This window comes from Fukomys damarensis, unplaced genomic scaffold (assembly GCF_012274545.1).
Source record: "Fukomys damarensis isolate Sample0158 unplaced genomic scaffold, DMR_v1.0_HiC HiC_scaffold_27, whole genome shotgun sequence".
NCBI lineage: Eukaryota > Metazoa > Chordata > Mammalia > Rodentia > Bathyergidae > Fukomys > Fukomys damarensis.
This window is the reverse complement of record NW_022900939.1, coordinates 42,495,021-42,503,114: the sequence shown is the minus strand read 5'-3', so window position 1 is coordinate 42,503,114 and position 8,094 is coordinate 42,495,021. Positions and strand designations below refer to the sequence as shown.

General features: G+C 38.2%; 1 long non-coding RNA gene across 1 annotated transcript in view; it reads left to right on the top strand.

Moving 5' to 3' along the window:
* The first annotated feature begins 993 nt into the window (after positions 1-993).
* The window catches only part of LOC104857793, an 8,888-nt gene continuing 1,787 nt past the window's right edge, over positions 994-8,094 (top strand). The window contains exon 1 of the long non-coding RNA XR_778973.1: positions 994-1,188. This is a non-coding gene — a long non-coding RNA (uncharacterized LOC104857793). The remainder of the gene's footprint in view (positions 1,189-8,094) is intronic.

Genomic DNA, 8,094 nt, shown 5'->3' with positions numbered 1-8,094 from the left:
CCAAATGTGGGAGAGGGGTTCTTCTAGCTCAGACTTTACATCTAAACCCAGTGCGTTAAATTGCAGCGGATTCTGGGTGCGCCTCAGAAGCTATGTTACTAGACACATAGTTTTTGTGATAGAGTTATATAACGATCCCTATCATGGATAAATATTATATATTAAATGTCATTGTTTATGAATTACAGCTTGAGCATCCCTATCACAAAAATTCAACATGTGAAATGCTCCAAAACCAAACTTGGAGCCCTAACATGACACCACTCATGGAAATTTCTGCACTGAAATGTATTGTACACAAAAGTAGGTAAAATATTGCATAAAACTTCCATCGGGCTGTGTACATAAAATATTAGTGAATTTTGTATTTGAAGTTGGGTCAGTCCTCAGGATAGCTAATTATTTATAATACATTCAGTTTTCCAAACTTTAAAATATCCCAAAATTTGAAATATTTTGGTACCAACCGTTTTTGATAATGAGGTTATGTAAAGGGGGTGGTGGTGTCTGAAAGTGATTTATGAACAAGAATAAATGTTCAGCCATGGGGACATACAGAGGCCTGGAATAAATTCTGTGCTTGACAGGAGATTAATTCATGGAGAAAATATAGTTCAGAAAAACATTGTCTTTAAAATTTTTAATTCATAAAATATCATATGGAATGATGTACAAATAACTTCCAATTTTTATGGCACAGACCAGTGCTTTCTTATGTACCTGTGAGTCCTGCAGACCTTGACAGAGATCAGACTCTGAATTGCAGGTCTACGGTGGGACCTGACCAGCCATCTCCACTGACCTCTGTTCCTTAGATCACACACTGAGGGTTAAAGTGTAGGAGCTGGAGTCCAAATGCTGAACAATCGAGTAAAGGAAGGCTTTGGGTAGGAAAAGAATCTTGATGCCTTAGCTCTTTTTCAAAATGAAAAACAAAGGTATATGAGCTCTGTTGGTTTATTCTTTCTGTTGCATACATCTTCTCAGCAGATGGCATGGAAAAGACCTGTCACAGCGGACACTGTGAAGGCCCATCCTAGTACAATCCGCAGAGTCTCAGGTGTCCAGACACCTGCGGGCAGAGCAGCAGCCGGGCAGTGGCCTGGGAGGCCCGGACACTGCTTCCTCTATAACCTCAGGGCTGCGTCAGCTCAAGACTTTGGACAAACTCTCCTGTCCCACGGGCCGGTAAGCACGCTACTCGTGGCTTGACGCTTGATGTTTATACTATTGAAAACACCTCTGGCTTCGCATGTATGATTGACTTACTTCCTCCCCGTGAAGCAGGCTCACTGTGCCCGGAACCAGTTCCGGGGAGAGCTGTAAATCCCTCCTAACCCCACAAACTGGAATCAGTCAGCTTGCACAAGGCCGGTGAGACCGGGCACTCACTGATGGTGAAGCCACTTTTTCACTCAGAGATATGCATTAGGAAAAGTAGGAGCCTAAGGTTGGCAAGGTGGTCCCGGGGGTTTAGGACAGCCGCCCAGGGCTGGGAGGGCTCTCCTTTGCAAGTACTTCGTACTTCGTGGCCGCCGAGGGACCCTGCAGCCACTTAGTGTCCCATGGGAAACCCTAATATAGGGGCACATGGTGTAGGGCGTTCTGTCCTTGGAAGGGCTGGACCCTTCGCTCTTCCGCCTTGTCTCGGGCTGCTGCGTTCCCAGCACATTCCTGAATGGTTCTGAGAGCCGCACAAGAACTGAGGGGAGAGGAAAGCTGGGCCTGCAAAGGCGATCGGAGGTAGCTCTGCGGTCACTAGTCAGTGAGTCTCTCCAACAGCGGAGAGGCCGCTCCTCCATAACTGTGTGAACTCCCTCCGCGCGGGTTTATCAGAACCAGGGGCCTTAAAGCCACCTAGAGATCCGGAACTTTTCTAGCCCGCTGCTTAAGTCGCGACTGGGACCTAGAAACACGCTCAGAATGTATCCGGTACTGGGCGGGTACTGCTGAAGGAGGGCGCCAATCTGAGGAGCGTGAATTTTAAATTAGATTTCAGGCTGTTTGAATAATATCCTTCAATCTCATGCTAATGTGGTTTTTCTAAAACACTTAGAGTCTTTCCTATTAGTGCGTTTTCTTTAGAACTATCGCTTACTAACATAAATTATGGTATATGTAATAAAGCCACTTAAAGCATTCCTTAATTTTATAGCTCCCTTCCAACTACCCTCAAAAATAAAAATTAAAGTTTGCATTTTATATTCTGTTTTTCTGGGTTTTTTGTTTTGTTTTGTTTGGTACCGGGGATCGAACATGGTGATATTAAATGTAGTATCTTACTTCAAATTTTCTATGTAAAAATGAGTGTTATCCTCATTCTTTTAGTTTATACAATTAAAATATATGACAGGGAACTTCATTTTATTTTTTTATTTTTTGGGTACTAGGGATTGAACTCAGGTCCTTGTGCTTGAGAGGCAGGCAGTGGAACCACTGAGCTAAATCCCCGGCCCCTTACATTTTATATTTTGAAGATTTTTAAATAGAATAAATTCTTCTAATGTTAAATTATATAAATATATATTTTATATCAGGGATCAAACTCAGGTCCTTGCACTTGCGAGGCAGGCAGCGGAACCACTGAGCCAAAACCCCGGTTCTTCAATCATAAATTTTTGACAATAAATAAGAGCACAGTCGATGCGAAAGAATTAGAATGTGAATGAGAGAATGGACGGTAGCAGCAAAATAAGCTTAACAATCGGGTTTCTCTTTAGCAAATATAAATACTACTTCAAAGTATATTATAAAGGACATCATCATCATCATGTGTATTTTGCAAACCAGGCCAAACTATTTGTTTGGAAGATACAGCGGTTAAAGATAATCTTCAGACTATGCTACCATTATCTTGAGTGCAATTTACTGAGAGATTAAATCCATGTACGTTTTCAGGAAAGAAATAATAGAAAACGAAGTCTCAGTGCAGTGGGGCCATCACCGTCCCTTAGCAGTGTGCCTGTGAACCAGAGCCGCTGGGGCGCATCGCCAACGGAGCGGGATGCCTGCGTTCCCAGCCAGTGCTGCTCCTCCTGCATCCCTTGCTCCACCCCTTGTCCCTGAGCATCTCGTTCTTGAATCTTGGCTTTTCCAAAGTTGCTTCGCTCTGTATCCAAAACTGCAAAACGTACGCTGCTGTGTCCTGAGCGTCTCCACGCTCCACAGTTCTGCACGATGCCTCTGCTCCTCTTCCCTTGCATCCTTTCTTGTGCGTGTCAGGTAATGAAATGGGCCTATACGCCAATGGCTTCTACGCACTCATAGGACATAAAAAATATATTATATGGCTTCTCATTAGTGACACAGATGTTGTGTTAATACTTACATGGTATTGAATAGAAAATAATCTTGAGCTTGGGTTCAAAGCCTGAGTTTTCATTTGTGAGATTGGACATGTGTGCTCATTTAGGTATGCAAATAAATATGGAATATTATTCACACTTGCAGAACTTAACTTCCGTCATTCATAACAAGGATTGAAAAACTTGGTAGAGGGTCAAGTAACAAATATTTTAGGCTTTCTAGTGTGCACAGTGTCTGTTAGAATCAGTTGGCTCTGCCCCAGTAGCTCAGCGTGGTCACCAACCATATGTAAATTGTAATGACTGTGACCCGATACAGTTTTAGCTACACAAACGGGGTCCCCAGCTGGATTTGTCCTAGGGGCTATAGTTTGCTAATCCCTGGTCTATAAAATGGAAATTACAATGTCCATTTCATGGCTTTTTGTGGAGTTGATATAATTCATCAAATATGTGGAAAGGGACTATTTCATCAACTGTAAATTATGATACTCATCAATTACTGTTAATAATGTAACCTTAGAACTCAGGCCAAATGATTTTATGTTGCAACATAATAATGTGAACCTTCAGAACAACAGAAAACAACTTTATTCACTTCCAAGATTGGCCTGATGGCAAAATCTGCTAATACTGAAATTCGGATTGATTTCTGAAAATTGTGCCTATTTTTAAGTGTCAAATATTAGGTACTTTTTCTATGCAGAGTATGCAATACAAACACATCACCACATTTCTTTCGGCTAATGAAAATCAATGAAAGATTACATTACCAAGAGAAATAAAATTCATGATATAAAATGAAGAATGGCAAGCATGACACTCACTTTTATTGTGCTACCTTAAGGAGGAAGCGTGTCCTGAAACGCATTTCCATCACGGGTACTAAGAGACCATGCTATCCATTTAAATAGATTTTAATTCATCCTAAATTATCATTGGAATCCAATGCACAGGAGATGACCACATTAAACAGTCATTGCTGAGTGACATGCAGCTCGATGGCAGTTTTGCTGTGTGCTTGGGAATGCTGAGCAGGGACAATGGCCCTTCTGCTAGGAAAGCTGGGAGAGGATGTTTTATGGCCATCTTGGAGGGGCAATTAAACTAACCGAATTCAATTAAAAATTGGCTTTCAGCCGAGGGGATATGAACTTAGCCTGGAGAACAGAGGAGTGTATTTTTAAAAAATTAAAAATCTTAGAGTTGGAAGCAAGAGGTAGAAGATTACACCAAGTCTTTCAGATGCTATCTTGAGTGAGATTGCGTTACTGCTGTAATAGCAAATCATTTTAATAAGCCAGGGCCTTGAGGAATTATTTTCAGGTCACTGCTTCAAAAGCTGAACTAAGAACTGAGTAGGATCCCAGCCAAAGTATTTTGTTAGAAGTTGTCTTTACAGCACTTACATTGTTCTCTTACTTCTGATTAGAATGTTCTTTGGGTGCTCGATATGCCTTCATCTTTCCCCATAATATATCAAAACCTACCTGTGCATTTCTAAGTTAAATATTTTGATTTAGATTAATATCATGTTTTTCCTTCTCTCTTGGGTTGATGTTGGTGCTAGTGTTTGGGTAGCCAGCACCTGGCGTGGACCCTTCCACGGAACTATATGGCTGATACATTGTTGCTAAATGGAGGGCATGTAGTTCTCCTATATATTTCATATTTGTCTATTAAATTAATACAGCACTAATGCTTTGGTTTGAAGTGTGAACCTACTAGAAGAAAGGTTTGTTTCTAGAGTAGTCAATAATAAACTATGTACTTTAAAATTATTTATAAGATATTTTAGACACTCATAAATAATGATTATTTGTTATAGTTAATCACTACATTTATTAAATAGATATTGTACACATAGAAAATGTTATCTCTAGCTGTAGTAACAAAACATTTTGCTCAATACTATGTGCCGTGAATTGTGATAAGAATTTGGCTGCATGTTTTCCACTTATGCCTTTCAATGATTTTGTAAGAGAAAAACATGCGTAGCTACTGTGGACTGGAAATAGTAATCGGAATGTAAAACTTTACAATTAATCCTGTGACAACTGTACAAGGTCAGCACTGTTCTCCCAATTTCACTGGTGAAGAAACAGGATAAGAAGTTAAGGAATTTAACTAAATGATAGTACTACAAATTAAATCCAATATGCTGACTTCAGAATTTACCTCCTAACTATTGCAATTGGAAAAACATAGTCAGCAATATCAGGACCTGTTCAAACTAATTCAACAATGGAATAAAATATTTATGTTCATCGTCTTCTATGAGTGGTTCCAGAATACTTCGCATGGAGGATAGATATTTGGAAGCATATATGATCTGTGATTTCTACAGGTAAGGTTTGAAACAAAGGTAAAAGGAAATCAGCAGATGATAAAATTATCCTTTGGTTATTGTTCTTGAGGAGAAAGAGAAACTGGAGAGAGGGCAAAGAGGGAGCTATCTATATAACTAAAGGGAATTTTCAGAAAGTGAGTGTCAAATATGTTGGCTAGTTTGAGACATAAACACTCCACATTGGGGTTTTGAAGCATCTTACTAAGAACTCAGCAGACATAGAAAACTCTAATAACATTACATCTGCTGTCATCCACTTACCTAGTAAGGACAGTGGTAACAAAATTCCAATTAGTTCACTTACCAGATTAATTTAACTCAGTGGCAGTCTCATTATTAGGAGTTTTATTCAAGTCATTCATATGGTTTTCATCAGTTTCAAATGATCTTTCACTCTTACCCAATAACTATCTCTCATATAAGTTTAAAAGTGAGCAGGTTGAGAAAGATTGAAATGAAATATCTGTATTAAAAAAGAAGGTATAAATTAAAATATCAAAAGTGTCAAAGAGGTGGTATGGGATTTTAATTAAAATTGAGATTTATTAAACCGAAAATCTTGTTCCATTCCACATTTCATCAGAGAGGAAAGGGATTTGCAAAGAGGGCTACAACTCCTTTGGACACGTTATACTAGATCCAATGGGCTCTTCAGGCATCAAGGGTGTCTAACTAAATAACTATGGAATTCCACAGATTTGTGAGTTTCATGAGCGTTGATATGAAAATTTGATATCTTAGCTACATAGTAATTATTTATAAAGACTCAGAAGTGTAAGAATTTGCCAGGCAGAATACATAATAGTCTCTTCAAAAGTTTCTATGAGTTCTTTTTTCTCATTTATGCATCAATAGATAGATTCGGCAATTTTCAGAAAATGGAAATGTTGGTTGCTGTATCAGATTAACTCTTACACCTAGTAATTGCTTGGAAAGCACACAGCAATTTAGAAACACATAATAATGACCCTGTAACACCATTTAACACCTTTTTTAAGACTTCAATACCTGATAACAGCTTAAGTTTAACCTTAAATTTTAATTCATATGAACTAAGTTTTCAATTATTATTACAATCTGCTTTTTAGAGTCAGCAAATGATATAAATTTAATTTTCCAATTACTTGATTCTTATTATGGAAGCACTCAATTATACTGCTAAAGCCACATTCTCTGAGTGTTTTCCAGAAGGATAAGTGGATTGACATTACCTACAAATCTTCATCTCAGAATAAAACTTTAATTCACTGCTTTTTCCAACAAACTTTTTAATCATGCAAATTGAAAACAACCATGAAAATTGTCCGGGTTCACATATGTCTTGAATCCAATCTTATGCAACCCTTAAGAATTAAGTGGTTCGCCATTTTCAAAATAGAGAATTGAAGGTTTAAATATTCCAGTACCATTTTCTCATATATAGAATTTAATATTTTCATAGATAATTTGGTAAATTATATGCTTGCCACTTTCATGGAGAAATAAACTAAATTTCAACTTAAAATGCTAACTTCCTGAGCCAGGTCTAATTATTCATCATACAAGTCTAGTTAAATTATCCAATATAGGGTGGATGTATTTGAATACTAGTTTTATATGTCACTAATAACTGTATTCACATATGAGGAATGATTATTTTGTACATATTTATTACTTGAAAAAAGACACAATTCAACACTGTCGCACACACTGCATTTTTAACCATGTTCAGACTTTATCGATAACCAGACACCACCGTTCATGACATATATGTCGTTACCTGTAGAAAGTCATTTAATTCAAGTCTTTTTCTCTATTCAGATTTGATTTTTCTTTTCATAGGAAGTATATGTTGCCAAATAACCTTAGATAGTTGTATTCGAGTGGGAGCAGTTGAGCAGTACCACAGAATGGATGTACGCCTGTTAGTTCTGTATACCTTCACTGAGTGGTGATAACACGTGACAGCAAGTAGCCCTTAGTCATTTAAATAAAGTCGAAGTGGACCACAGCTGCAGTGTTAGGGATGGAATCCACCCTGCTCACTGCTGACTCCAGCATTTCAAATGAAACCTTCCCTCTGCCTTGAGAACAGGAATTTTTCACATCCTCAGTGCCTCCGGAATTACTGCCACGTCCTACAATACACCTACAATACAAAGAATACTAATAGAAGTTACCAGTTTTTCAGGTTCTCCTCATTTCCTTCACTATTTTGGCACCTCCCATGATATCCTGAATCTTTGAATCAATGATATGAAGGAAGTAATATTATCCCAATAAGTGGCTTTAAAACTTTTGAGGATTAATGTGGAGTGATTTTCCCAAACTGACACAGTAATTAGGAGGCTGAGTCTGAATTCAAACCTATGTCTTCTCTAATGTGTTTTGATTGTATTTGCACAGTGCACCATGACAATCTCTCTCTCTCTCTCTTTTTTTTTTTTTTTTTTTTTTTTT